We start from the raw sequence: 16,247 nt of genomic DNA on the forward strand, positions 1-16,247 counted from the left end.
TTTCATACTATATCCCTTCAAATATTTGAATAAAGCTACCAGGTCTTCCCTAATATGTGTTTTAAGGCTACTCATCCCAATCTGTTTCAAATTTTTTTATTATATGAACTGATTTTGAGACCCTTAACTATATTGGCTCCTTAAACTCAACAAAATCCAGTTTGTCCTTCCTAAAATATGTAACCCAGAGTTGAATTCAACATTTTTCAATAGGTTAGGGCTACTTCAAAGTACACTGGAAGCAATGCTACTCCCATTATGAGTGCATTGGAAGTAATACTGCTCTTATTATGAGAACTGTTTCTAACACTACAGCCTAAGAAGGTATTATTTTATTTACCTACTGTGTTCACTTTTGATGCATACTTCTATGTGTAATTCCAACTTTTCGTGAACCCATTCTTTCTTCTTTCTCATTTGGCAGTTCACTTTGTAAAAAGAAATTGTAGGGTTGCTTCTGATCATAAGTGACCATAAATTGGACCACCCAGTAAAAAAGCAAAGCAAAATGATGTGTGGCTGCAAAAGTGTCAGAACTTCTTGGAAGATTTTTAGGGAGTATTTGATAACCCCCTCTGGAAGCAAACTACCACACAATAAGCTCAAAATCTTTGACAGGAGGTATGGGAATGAATAGTGAACTATATTTTGATTTATTATTCATAATCTTCTCTGAAACAAGCTGGGCTTTATTGATCAGTTCTTGGAAGAGCTATCTGACACTTTGGAAGGAAATATTTGAACTACTCTGTCAATTAATTAATATTTGTGCATGAAAAGCTACTCTTGTTTCTGTTTGCTATTCAATTTGACACTTCCTTCTAAGCTCCTTGGTTGGAAGGTGGCTTGCCAGCCACCTTCAACCTAGAAAAGGTAATTTCCACAAATCTCGCTGGAGCCCAGCACAGATTTACCCTTAGAGAAATTTTTGGGCCCACTTGTCCTAGCATACCATCTCCAACTAGATATCAGCTCATCAAGTATCTTTGGAATACATTCATTCAAAGGTTAAGGTTCATCTTTCCACTGAACTATATCACTGCTGTGTTTTTGTTATTGTCATAATTGGGTTGCTTCATTCTTCACCACTACACTTTGCTAAAATACTGTACTTATAACATCCCCTTCTTTTTCTCCCTATCCCCACTGACAAAGACTCAAATCTTGGCCTAAAAGATTTCATTAGAGAACTGGATACCAACCAGGCTGAGCTCTATTTGAAGTTCTTGAAATTCAAGGTAATTTACACACAAGTTACTATTTGGCATTGAAAAATCTGGGAGTAATTGCATAGAGATGGTCAATTATAACTCTCCCCTCTATACATTCCATTTCAAATGGACTTTTCTAAGGCTGGAAAGCTGTTTCATTGGGCCCTTCCTGGTTATTCAGGTGGTGAACTCTGTACATACATCCTACTTTTCAACTATAACTAAATTCCACATATGTCAAAATCCACCAGTCATCATCAAACCAAAAGAGGAATTAATTATTCAGATAGTTTTGGACTTCCGGTGCTTCTAAGGGCAACTCCAGTTGTTGGCCAGTTAGGAAGAATTTGGTTCATATATAACAACAAAAAAAAAAACAATAAAAACACAGTAAACATGATACTCTTACACTTTTGAGAGCATTGCTTTGTCAGTATCTGCCTAAAAATAGATTAAATAGAATAGAAGTGATGCTAGTATATCAGCATCAATTCCTCTAATCAACCAAGCTGTCATTTAATCAATCAAGGCACTATTAGGTGTTTAACATGTGCCAGACACTGTGCTAAACACAGTGGAACCATGGACAAAAGAGCTTATAACTTATGTTGAGAGGCACAATATGTACATATATAAGGCAAATGTTAAAAGCTAAATATAAGATATCTTTGTGGAGGAGAAGCTGGAAGATTAATGAAGATCTCAAGTACGTGATGATGACCTGAGTTGTAAAGGGAACAAAGAATCCTAGCAGGTAGAGGTGATAGAATTAGGAGATATTGTGAAGGTAGAAATGAGAAGACTTAGAAACTGATCAGATGAAGGAGAATGAGGGGTTGCGGATGACAGAAGTTGCCAACATTGGGGACTAGAAGAATGGTGGTTCACATGACAGAAATAGAGAAGCTCAGAAGAAGCTGGATTTGGGAGGAAGGATAATGAGTTCTCTTAGTGCAATGCTAAGTTTAAAATGACTATGAGATGTGGCCAACTGTCAATTAATGATGCAGAACTGAGCCTTGAGAGATAGTAGAACTGGATGTATAGATCTAGATGTAAGATAATAAATACTATAGTAACTGATGAGGTCACGAAGAGAATTTAGAGGGGGAAAATGTTGCAGGCTCAGGACTGAACCTTAGGTACATTCACAGTAAGGAGAAGGATATGAAAAGAAAAGGAGAGTGAGAATGCAGTGAAGCAGATAGGAGAGAGTATCAAGAAAGAGTAGCATCATGAAATCAAGAACAGTGAGTAACCTAGAGGAGGCAGTGGTCAACAACATCAAATTATCCTGAAACAAGGAGGATTAGGATGAGAAAAGAATGATTGAATGTGTTAATTAAAAGATTGCTGGTAATCTTGCAGATAGAAATTTAAATTCAATATTAAGAAGATAAATTAAAAGGGTTTGAATTTGTCAATAGATTTTTGGTAACTTTGCGGATAGAAATTTAAATTGACTAATGAGAATATAAACCAAAAGGGTTTGACAAGGAAAGGTCATGTATGAATTGAGCGTAAACAAATTTTTTTCTAAAAGTGAGGGAAGACAAATACAGGACAATAGTTTGAGGAGATGGTAGAGACAAGTGAGGATAGTATAAAGATATGGAAAAGTATGACGCCAAAACTAATACCAGTTGAGGATTGAAATTATTTTATAAAATACTTATGATATTATGGAGGCAAATGGTGCAAGATTGTGTATCACCTCATGAAAATGAATAGAAAAAATACACATTTATGCAGAAACAATAGACAAAGACTCAATAAGACAAATTGTTCCAAGGCCATCTAAGGATGAATTTTGAAGGGGAACATGAACAGAAAAAATGACAATAATCTGTAAAGATTTGTACAAAAATCTTTCTTTTTTCTCATCAATGACAGTGGAGCCACCATAATTGAACTGTAACATTAAAGTTTCTGACATGTTGAATGAGCTCCTATAAATGGCAGTAAAATGTGTATCTTTGCAGGTGGTGTTTTGCTAATTGTACCAACAGTTAAAATGTTGCTTAGCCTCATAAATGAGAATCATAAGAGCATGAATGATTTTTTCTTATTTATCCACTCAGGGGAAGACACGACAATAATTGCACAAAGAACGTCTAATGTCCAGACTCTGACAGGTAATTAAATAGATAATCTATAGAACTGCTCTCTCTCTCTCTCTCTCTCTCTCTCTCTCTCTCTCTCTTTCTTTCTCTCTTTCTGTCTCTCTTTCTCTGTCTCTGTCTCTCTCTCCATCTCCATACACATATGTGTGTAGGTATATATGTATGTATTATATGATATGTATATGTGCAATATACATATATATATGTACATGTATATATAATATATTGTGCTGTTGTAATAGCTAATATTATAATATAATATATTATGCTTATACATAAATATTGAATGGACCCTGCAAATAGATAAAAATTGGGCTGTTTTCCAATTGGCCCAATAGTGAACAGGAGGAAAAGGGAGAAAGGGTAGGCTAATTTGTCCGTGGGAAATACTACAATATTTTTTATTACCTGTAGTTTCTCTCTGAAGCAAAATCCATGTTCTTAATATTCTTCTGTTGCTGCTTGATGTTACCAGACATGAAATACCACATTCTTTAAAGAATTTTAGTTGCAGACCATGTAAATGGCAGCACAGAAGCATATAATGAGTATGTGTTAGGCTACAACATATTGTTAATGAAAAATTGCATAGAAAAAAATATATACTATCACATGGAAATATGACTAGAACAGAAGTTGATAGGTTGAGTCATGTAAAAAAAAAGTAAGCTGCAAACCAATGAAGAGGGTGTTTGCTCAAATGTTATCGATGCTTTTCTAGAGATCTAAGAGGGAGGCCTATGGCATGTTCCATTTACCTCACAGTGGGGGTGTGGTTTGAAGAGAGATTTATAGAAGAACATGGCCAGGAATAACATAGGATACTCCGCATCCATAATGACACCACAGGTCAATCTCAGTATTAAAATACAAGAAATAACTTTGTCCTGATAGGATGCCTCAAAAGACACTGGATGCTTCAATACTAGAAACGATGTGGAGTAAATTGATGCTTCAGGTAAGAGACCAGAGTAAATACCTTTTGACATCCCCTCTATTCTCTGATTCTAGACAGCATGGCAGAAGCAAAATAATCCTCTTATGAGGTCACAGGACTGGAGTTTTAATCTTGTATGTGCCAAATCATTTCACATCCTTGGACTCTGACAATTTTATTTCTTTAATGCAAGAGGTTGTACCAGGTCACTTCTGAGTTTCTTTCCTACTCTTAATCTATGATTTAATTTAAAAGATTGTTATGTGGAACAAATATGAATATACGTACTCCAAAGTTAGTTAGAAAGAATAAGTTTTATATAAATGTAATTTAGTAGCAGCAACAGTAGTAATAGTAGCAGCAGCAGCAGTTGCAGCAGTATCAGTGTTAGTAGTAGTAGTAGTAGTTGTAGTAGCAGCAGCAGCAGTTGCAGCAGTATCAGTGTTAGTAGTAGTAGCAGCAGCAGCAACAGTTGCAGCAGCAGCAGCAGTAGGCTCAGTAGTAGTAGTAGTAGCAGCAGCAGCGGCAGAAGTAGCAGTGGCAAAAGTTGCAGAGGCATTGAGGTGGCAGGATTGGTAGGGTACTGGACCTGGAGTCATGTAGATGTGAACTCAAATACTGCCTCAAATATAATTAGATATGTGATCCTGGTCAAGTCACTTAACTTCTCTCAGCCTCAGTTTTCAAATCTGTAAAATGAGGATCATAACAGCACATATTTCAAAGAGTTGTTGTAAGTATCAAATGATAACATATGGAATGTATTTTACAAAACTTAAATGCTAAGGAAATGCTAGCTACTATTATTGTAATCACTATCACTATTATTATATTAGGCTGTAATACACATGAAGGTGATAGCTAGAATACTATTAGATTGGTGATTTTCCTTATTGTGAGTCATCAAAACAAAAAACCAGAATGAAACAAAAACAGAATGAAAGGACATAGTAGAAATAGAAATACTCATGAATGTACTAGGTGATATTGTTGCCTAATGAATAGAAACTGACTATTAATTTCTATTGTGAATAAAAGGAAATAAACAACCTCCATAACTACAGAGAAGACAAACTCATAAACATCTTAAATTATACTCATCATGGTATAGAAATTAAGGAAGCATGTAGAAATTACAAGAGTCTATTCCAGTTCTCCACAAAATCTAGAAAAAAATCCATAATACAACATTGTGTTGCATTGTACTTAAACAAGAAATGAAAATTTTGTTAGAAGAAAAAAAAGAAGGGATATTTTTAGTCATCAATTTTCTATTTTTGCTGTAGCTTTATTAATTCCTCTAAAGAGTCATCTCATAATGGTTTTCAAGTATTTGAATCACTGTTATGTCACTCAAAGTAGAAAATGAAGAGAGAAAAAGTTAAGCTGTAACCAGTCTCACAATTAGACTTGCTTTGTTTGATCCAAGAGGAAAGAACCAGGAACAAAATGAAAGCTGAGAAGGATCAAATTTAGGCTTAATTCAAAGAAGAGCTTACCAACAATTAGAGCCATCCAAAAACAGAATGGGCTGATGTGGAGATAGAGAATTCTTCCTTACTGAAGATTTTCAAGTAGATGATTGATGAAATCCTATTAGGAGGATTGTAGTGGGATTCTTTTTCAGACATGGATTGAATTAGATGGCTACTGAAGTCCTTGCTGACTCTAAAATTCTGTAGCTTTGTGAGTTAAATTCACCAATGTATTTTGTAGTGATTTTCTGCTACTATATTCCATATTTAATGAATGGCTAACCAGTTTATAGAGCTCATTGTGTGCAAACTCATATGGGGTTCCATTTGATTGGAGGTGGAATAAGTTAGAAGGATGGTCAATTTCATATTCATATAAAATGGATATCTATATGCTAAAACAGAATGGGATATCTTATGAGAAAGAACATTTTGGATTGCTAGAGATGCTGAAGTAGGCTCTAGGTAACCATGTGTCAAGGATATTTGAGTCAGAAGGTTCATACTTCAAGCATATTGTTAGACTCAATGAATTGGGATATCTAATCCAACATTGAGACAATGATTCCAAGGTGAGCACTGAGCCTGGAGTGTAGGTGGAAAATATAAATCCTTTAGAATAGAAATGATTGACATGGTGATACTGGTTATATCTTAACTTTTTCCCTTTATTTTTCTCCTTTATGAGGTGTTCTTAAAGTCCTGTTTATTTTAAAACCAGGATCAAGGAACATTAAAAATATTTAAGCCAATTCTTTCATTTATACATAAGGAAATTGAAGAAAAAATGGCTGACACTTATGCAAAGGTGTACACACACACACACACACACACACACACACACACACACAAACAAATACACATACATATAATCACTTTGATGAATTTTTCATGGGTTGCTTGTGTAAAAGGCAAGTGTTAAAGGTTAAAAAAAATTGAGTTATACCATTATTTTACTATATTGCTGTATCTCAAACATGAAAACAGACTATTTCATTCATTATTTAAATCTTTTATTGTTGGAATCTCTTCCTCAGATAGAATTTCTAATAGAGAAATAATTCAAGGAGGGATTAAAGAATTCTTAGGTCCTTTAAATGAGCTTTATGTAGCATGAACTTGCGAAAGAGGTATTTATAATGGAGAACACTGGGACCTTTCCAAGAAAGGAATGACAAGGAAAAGAAGCCCACTCTCTCCACTACCACTTGACATAACTCTAGAAAATCTAATAAGACATGACCAATAAATTAAGGGACTAAACATAACCAAAGAAAAGACTTTTTTTTCTATTTGTGGATGATACAATGATTTGCTCAAAAATTCCTAAAGTACCAATTAAAAAGTATTTGAGGTTAGATTTAGTAAATTTTGTTGTTGTTGAGTCATTTTTCAGTTGTGTTCTACTCTTTGTGACCATCATTTGGGTTTTTTGTGGCAAAGATACTGGGGTAATTTGCCATTTATTTCCTTCTCTAGTTGATTTTACAGATGAGGAAACTGAGGTAAACAGGGTTAGTTGACTTGCCCAGGGTCACACAGTTAGTGAAGTAGCTGAGTACAGATTTAAGCTCAGGTCTTCCTGACTCCTGGCTCAGTGCTCTATCCACTGCAACATCTAGCTGGCTGTTAGTAAATTAGTCACTAATAAAATAGCTCACTTCCTCATTCCCAATATTTAGGTTTTTTAATATATTACCAACCAAATCCAGGCAGGAGAGATATGCTAAGGAATCTACTTAAGTAACCACAAAATATATGTTTAAAAAATCAGAGTTATCTTACTAAGTCATATGTAAAATGTATTATTTTTAAAACACTTTTTTTTGCAGAAATTGAAGCACATTATGAATGGCATAGTCAAGGGCAGTAGCAATTTAGTAAATATGTCACTATACAAATTGCCCTCTGGAATTTGTGCTATCAATGTACACAAGGGACATATCATAGCTTAAACCAAATGCCAACAAAACACACCTGAAGAAATAAAATATTAAGAATAGATGGAATGTAGTAGGGAAAAAAATATTAGGAGTGAGGCTACTGGGATACAAGAACTCAAATTTTATTACAAAGCAGCATTTATCAAAAATATCTGCTACTGAAATTAAATTAATTAGACAAGCAAGTCAATGGAAGTGACTAGGTAAGCAAGGACTGAAAGCAAAGGCACATTTCAATCTAGTAATCAATAAACACAAGAACGCAAACTACTAAAGAAGAGACTGTATTCAATAATGGCTATGGTAAAGACAGGAATAGGTTCTGATTAAAAATGTGCTCACATCAGCATTTTGTAATGAATCATAAATGAGTGAGAAAATTAAAATATAAAAAAATGCAATAAAATTTGAGAATGGAAGATAATATTTTTCACAACTATATATGGTAGAAAAATTAGTAGAAAAATAAATTCCTAGTCATGAGATAGAATTGATTATAGAAGTCAGAATAGATGATCTCAGTTATATATAATTAGAAGACCCGTATTACAAGTAAAAATCAATGCAGATAGAATCAAAATAAATATGTTAAAATATTTGTAATATGTATCTCTAATAAAAGTTTAGCATTCCAAATCTTTATGGAATTGGAACAGAAATATAGGATCAAGGGATTTTTCCTAATAGATAAATGATCAAACAATTTAAATAACTTTTCAAGATGAAAGTACCAGCTACAAATTTTCATCATTAAAAGCTTAAAATCACTAAAATTCAGGGAAACACAAATAAAAATAACTGAGCACCTCATAGTCATCAAATAATCAAAGTTAGTAAAGGACAGGAAATCACATCATTCAAGGGTCTGTTGGAGGAAAGCTATGCTAATTTACTACTATCACATTATAGAAAACTATTGAGAATTTTGCAAGAAAAGTTACTAAATTATTTTCACCCTTTGACTCAGTAATCTCAGTACTGGGATTATAACTTCAAGGAGGTCATTAGCATTAAGAAAAGATGCATATGGACAAAGATTTTCAAAATTGTATTTATGATTGAAAAAACCTATAAACAAAATATATTCCCACTAATTAGCAAGGGATGAACAAAGGGCAGTATTGGCAAGTAAGTAATTGAATATTCTATTAAGAACAATAAAACAATAGATTGCATTTAAATAATGTTTTAAGATTTGCAGATGTATGCATATGTGTGTATACCGAAATTATTTAATTAATAATCAATTATTAATTTGGGATCCAGGATTTTCTCCTTTATTTACTCATTTAAGGCCCAGACCCTTTAAAAAGTCAGGTGGCACAGTCAGTAGAGCACCAGCCCTGGAGTTAGAAGGACCTGAGTTCAAATCTGGTCTCAGACATTTGAAATACTTACTAGTGGTGTGACCTTGGGCAAGTCCCTTAACCCCAATTTCCCTGCCTTCCTCCTTCCAAAAAAAATAAAATAAAAAAAAGTCAGTCTCTGAGGGATGTGACTGATTGATAAGATTGTCCTAGCCCTCAAGGAAACAAGCTCTTCAATCTTGGGTGGGTGGGACCCACTCAACTAGGAGACTTTACTTTTGTTTAGAGTATAAACAAAATCTAGTCTAGGCAAGTTCTTATGGGGGGAAATGAGCCCCTGTATTTGTACCCCTCCATTAGAGTTTAGGGTAACTCAGCTCATGAAGGAGAAAACAAACCAGAATGGTCTGGACAGAGACGGATTCCCCTATTCAGATTCCTGGAGGTGACTGAGTCTCGTGATCAAGCCATGTTCTCAGCAGGAAGAGCTGAAGTCTGCCTCTTCATCAAATATCCACCAATAAGGGTTGATTTGCATTTGTCAGAGGCATTCTTTTCAAAAGAATATTTAAGGCTTTCAGGTTTTCTTTTTTTTTTTTTTGGTTCCCTTGAGAAACCATTGACCATAAATTTATTGATTTTTAGCTGGCATAATTAATGTTAATTATTAATTACCCAGAAACTCTGTCTCACAATGATCCTGTGAGATAGATGCTATTAATTTTTATAGATGAAGAAACTGAAGATGAGAGATTACATCATTTTCCAGGGTCACACATTTTATAAATATTTTTGGTGGGATTTAAACTGATGTCTTCCTGATTCCAAGTCCATGGCTCTTTCCACTAACTCACAATGCCTCTTTATAAAACCAGGACCATAGGGCCTTAGGTCTAGAGATGAAAATGACCTTAGAGGCCATCTAATCTAACTCTCTCATTTTACAGATGAAGAAACTGAAGCCTATGATACTTTACTGACTTACCTGAGATCATAGAGATAATAAAAAGCAGAGGTAGGTTTTGAAGCTGAAGCTTCTTGCTCCGTAGCTCCCACTCTTTCCATTTGTATCGTGCCCAGGAATCTGATTTTGGCATTGTAGAAACTCCTGTCACCAACATATAGCTTGCCTTACTTCTATGGCTATGAAATAACATATATGGAATTTTAAACATTTAAAGCGATTTATACACATGTTCTCATTTTACCTTCCCAATAATCCTATCATTTAGGTGCTATATTTCTTCCTGTTTTACAGATGAGGAAACTGATTTCTTCAAATAAAAAAGATTCGGTGACTTGCCCAGGGACTCTTAGTAAGTGTTTGAGGCAGGAATGGAACCTAGGTCTTCCTCCCTCCAAACTTAGTGCTTTATCTACTTCACCACAGATTCTTAGGGTTAAGTTGTCTTGGAGAGTATCTCTGGCTAAGTAATTCATCACCCCGCATATATACGCATTATGCCCGAATAAGCCTTCTCAGATTGGGCTAGGTTCAGATGAGGGAAAGTCCATGACTTGACTGTCTATATATGGATAAATCTATAAATAATGCAAGGTTATGTTAATCAGTTGGTCCATAAATGTTTATTTAGTGATTACTATTTGCTAGGTACTTTTCTAAGAACTGAGAATAAAAAGAAATGCAAAAGACAGTACTTGTCCTCAAGAAGTTCACAATCTAATAGATGACACAATATATACAAAAAACTGAAAAGTTTAGAGGGGAAATGCAAAAGGGGAGGGTACCTGGTACTCTCTGCAGGATGAAGATCAGAGGATTAAAGACTAGAAGAATGTAGCTTAGTGGAGCATGATGAGATGACTTCCCAGAGTGCCTTCCTTGAATGGATAATCTGTGAGGAGGGTGCCAGTGTCCATCCTCCCCCTCTACAATGGGGGTGGTGGAAGGCCTCAGAGTAGGTGGTACTGAAGAGGAATATTAATGTGCATTTTATTTTTCCAGTTTTCTGTTTGTGGAATTTCTATTACCTTTAGCCAAGGAAATGGAGATAAATGATAGAATCAATGTGTGCCACATAAACCTCCCCCCCATAATGCCCTGCAATAATAACTTTTAGGAAATGTTAAATAAAATTCAATTCAACAAACTGAATTCTGAACCTACTGTGTAGGAGCAATCTGATAGATTATAGGAGAGATACCATATTTGATTAAACATGGCACTTGTCTTCATGTGACTGTGTATTAGAAAGGAGGTATGACAAATATAGAAATAGCATTAATACAAAATAGTACATGATAAACACATTCTGTGTAAGTGAGAATATATTTGATTCTGGGGCAAGTATAATTAAGCAGAAAGTATTTTAGGTATAAATGTAACTAGAGTGAAATACTGACTTCTAAGAGTGAAAGTTTAAACATTCAAACAATGAGATAAAGGTAATATTTCAATGGAACTTTTATAAAGAAAATGTTTCAAAGGAGGAAAATCTGTACAATTGCAAGCCAATTTGCCAATATATATTAGCAAAACCAAGCACTTAGCATGGAGAATTAAAGAACAATACAGTAATCTTCTGCAATCATTTGATGTCAAGTATGTTACTAGAGTTGCAGTCTTGAATGGGATCAATATTTAGAAAATTTCTCAAAGAAAGTAGGCAGAAATTTCTTTTAAAATATTTATGAACTATTTTAATGAAATATTTGTTCAAGGTATCAAAAAGTTACACTAAGGGTAGATGTCCAAACTATAAATGTTCAACACCCTAAATCTAAAACAGAAACAAAACCAAAAAGACTAATAGCCAGTGGCTTTTCAAATGTTTTACAATCAACATCTGTGAAGTGTTTCATGGATATATTACAAGCACTATCTGGCTCAAAAATTGTAAATGGTGACCTTTGAAAGTAAAGAAAATAGTTGAAGTTCAGTCCTATGTAACATATTTTAATATTGGCCCCACTATCTCAGTGCCAGGTGTGTTACATTCCCCCTTCCACAGAGTTCTCTAGTACCCAGAGGAAGTTGAAGACATCCCTTTCTATTGCCATTGGTCTCAGGCCACACTGCTGTGTTATCTCATTTTCTAGGAGCCAGGGACTAATACTTTGGTTGCAAATGCCTGTTTAATATCATATTAGCATTACATACATATGTGTGTATGTATATACTCCAAAATATGCATTAAGAACAAACCTGCATTTCTCCCAACACCTCTGGAGTACAATTCCACATATACTACCTCAGCCTTTGTGGGGAGGAGGAGAATTAGGAACATAGTTTCTCTCAATTTCTATATAGCATCACTCCCAAGTTCAATTCCAAAGCCTCATCAAACTGGCACCCCAACCCTTCTTCTCAGGGCTTCCTTCCCTGATTAGTTGGCTGTGACATCTCACCTGGAATCTTGGTTTCCCAGATATCCATTATTTGAGCTCCTTATCAGGAACCCCACTCTTTGTACCTAGAAATTAAAAGGATGAATGCAATAAGGCCAAAGTGTAAGCACATGTTTTGAGGGCACATCCATAAGGGGTTGGAGGTTGCCCTGAGACCCTATCACCTTAACACATGGGGTGACCTGACGGCAATGAATAATGAAGTCCTTAAGTTTTAGAATTGAATGTCTGAAAGTTACAGACTGTGCTTAGTCAGGTGGGCAGTCGATTAAATGGCAAAAAAGGCTGTTCTCAAATAAATGGTGGACCAATGCAAACATCCACTCGTGCAATAGTTCTCCTGTCTCCCAGGAGCAGGTACCAAGTGTCTCCCACATGAATGATGGTTTTATACACATAACAAATATTTTTAAATTACCTAAATTTAACAGTGCTATGTCACTTAGAAATAGCAAATTCTGACTTCATATTCAATTCTTCAACTTTTGTTCTAACATTTTTCAAGACATACAAAAACATGTCCAAGACTTGACAGTGTCTATAGAAGCAACTTGAAGAAGCGAAAGCAGTGATTTAAATGATCTAAAGAAAGCCAACAATTAAGAATAGAACTCATTAATATGGAGCAGCAAATTGAGATATAGATTGAATGGCAATTCTTGGCTTTTAATGTCAAGAATGTCCTTATCTTTAAAGTTGAGATTTGGAGATTATATTATATTACCTCTAAATTTCCTTCTAGCTCTGAGTCCATGATGCTTCTCCCTGTTCCCTGAAGAATTTATCCCACAGGATCATTGAAAAAAACAATGAGTGCACAAAGTGCCTTCAAATGCTAACATTCTATATATAAATGTCAGTTGATGGTGTTATTAATGATAGTTATTTATTCCCCTCAATTAAATTTAAGTATCTTCAAGGCAAAGGCTATGTCTTTTACATTCTAATTAACTACAGTATCTAGTGAATACTTAGAGTGATTCCCCCTTTGTAAGCTTTAAAGCTCTACATAAATGAGAATTATTATTACCTTCTTCAGTCAAGAGATAATATTTAGTGAGTACTTATGGTGCCTAATGACTTACCTTTATGAAAACTGAGGTCTATGCAGACTTTTCCAAGAAGATATAGGTGGTAAATTATCGGAGGAGAATTCCAATTCTCTAACTTGAAATCCAGCACTCTTTCCATAGCATCATAGGCATGTAAAAGAGGCATGTGAACCCATGTGCAGAACATAAAAACAATCAATTATACATACACACATACATATATGTATATATATACACATGCAGAATATCTATAACAGGGCTGCATTCAGGAATGTGAGAAGGATTAAGAACACATGAATTTGCATGCTTTGCTGTGGAAAAAAAAAGATGATTAGAGTGATATAGGGCAAAGGGTATAATTTGGAATGGACTGGGGTTGGTCAAATTGGAGAAGATGAACATTTAAGAGTTTGATTAAGAGCCTTTCATAGAATGCCACAGTGAGCACTCAAAAAATATTATGTACTAATTGAAGATAGCAAATATGTGTGCACATATGAATATACGTGTACACATACATATATATATTATATATAATATATACACCCATATATACATACCACCATATACAAACACATATATATGCATGTATGTATGGTTGTATAATCTTTAAGGTTTCCAAAGCCCTTTCCTCATTACAAAAAGCAGCAACAATGATGATGAATAATAGCATCTTTGTAGCACTTTAAAAGTTTGCAAAACAGTTTACTTATATTATCTGAAATGGTTCTTGTAACAACCCTTTGACATATATAATATTATTGTCCCAATTTTTCAGATAAGAAAAATGAAGCAGAGAAAAGCTATTTGACAGGGTCACAAAGTATTTCAGGGAAGATTTGAACTCAGATCTTCTTTTTTCCAAGTCTAGCATTGTACCCACTGTACTACCTTACTGACCTCAATATCCTGTGGGAAATGTTTCAATTATTATTGCCCCCTTTTGCAAATGAGGAAACAATATGAGAGCTTAAGTAACTTGGTAATAGATAACTAGGAAGTTGTAAAGTTTTAATTTCTATTTCTACTTCCTCTTTCTATAATATACCCTGGTACAGAAACATCTGTATAGATAGTCAAAGCATCATTCAGGTTAGTTATTTAGTAGTGACCTGACACAACATTCTGGTTACTTGGAGCAAATCTCTGCACATGCTATGTTGATCGTATATAGTTTTGGTCATTGACTCTATAACCATTCAGAGAACAGATTTTCTTGAATAATTTGTTTTCTAGCCTCTTTAGTGTAGTTAAGAGTTTGAGAGGAATTGGAATTATGAGAATACCCTACAGTTCAGAAGTAAATGGTATGACAAAAATCCATCATCCTCTGGCTCTCCCACCCCTTTTTCTTTCCTGAAAATGAAGTTTCTAGACTCATAGCTAATATAAAATGATTCGTTTTTAAAAAATCATAAAATTCATATGTGAACAAAAACTGATGTAAAAACATATGTCAATACTGTGGGATATTGGATATACCACAGGGCTCTGGATTTAGAATGGCTATGTGACTTGGCAAGCAGCCAGAGTTGATCTTACCTTTTGGAATGCCAGAAGACAGAATTAGTAGGTAGGAAACAGCATAAAACCAAGTTTCCCCTAATCCAACAAATTAATTATGTGTGTATGTGTATATATATATATATATATATATATATATATATATATATATATATATATATATGCTTATATGTATATGTATACATGTATATGTGTATATATGTACATGTACACATAAAATACACATGTATATGTATACTCACATCCACAATACATATCCACCCTTAAATCTCTGCTGATTTCAGACTTATTAAACCAGAGTCTGCACCCATTGTTTATTACAAAGGTCTGACAGCCAAGTGTGATCTCTGCAGGGTCCTGAATGTGTTTTAAAAAGTGAGATAAATCGATAATCTCACTGATTTTTAAAAAAAAATAGTTTTTGATCCAAAGATTCCATTATTGGCTCTGTACCTAGATGAAGCTATTGTTAAGAAGGAAATTCCCATACATAGCAAAATATTTTTAATCACATTTTTGTGATCACAAAGAATTAGGAACAAAAGTCCATATAGATTGTAGAATGACTAGAAAAAATAGAGAAATGTGAATGTAATTGAATTTTACTATGCTGTAAGAAGTGATGAATGTAATGAAGCATAGAAAGTTTTATTTCTATATGAACCAATTTACAATGAAGTAAAGCCAAGAAAATAATATACACAAAAACTACAACAATGTAAATGGAAAGAACTACCCCTCACAACCAAAAGTGAATGTTGAAAAAATTATAAAAAATAACTATGTTTGGAAAGAAGAAATATGAGAGAATTCTCCTAACCTAACCCTTCACCCAGGTGGGAAGTTCATATGTATTCACATTACACATACATTTTCAGACTTTTTCAATATATAGATCAATGGTGCTGATCTCTGTTCTTTTTTGTTGTTGTTGTTGTCTCAAATACATGATTTGTTATATTGGATGGCTTTCTGGGAGGGGAAGGTGAGAGTAACTGGTAAAAACTATAATGATACTGAAAAATCCAAAATGTCAACAAAATTAGTTTTCAAAATACCTTAAATTTGTCTAATTTCAAGCCCCTGACCCAATCTGGCTTCAAAAATCAATGATCTACAGTATAAAAGAACCAGCAAAATAATAATATTAGGATTAACAATAATACTCTGACTAATAAGATTGTCATCAAAAAAGTGGATATGTTTAAGGATAGGACTTTTATTCCATGTCAACATTGAGTGACTGAACTCCAAAGTGGCTAGACTACTTTTGTTCTGATTTCTCATAAGATTCCAAGTCAATTAT

The sequence above is a fragment of the Trichosurus vulpecula genome, chromosome 2, assembly GCF_011100635.1.
Source record: "Trichosurus vulpecula isolate mTriVul1 chromosome 2, mTriVul1.pri, whole genome shotgun sequence".
Classification (NCBI taxonomy): Eukaryota; Metazoa; Chordata; class Mammalia; order Diprotodontia; family Phalangeridae; genus Trichosurus; species Trichosurus vulpecula.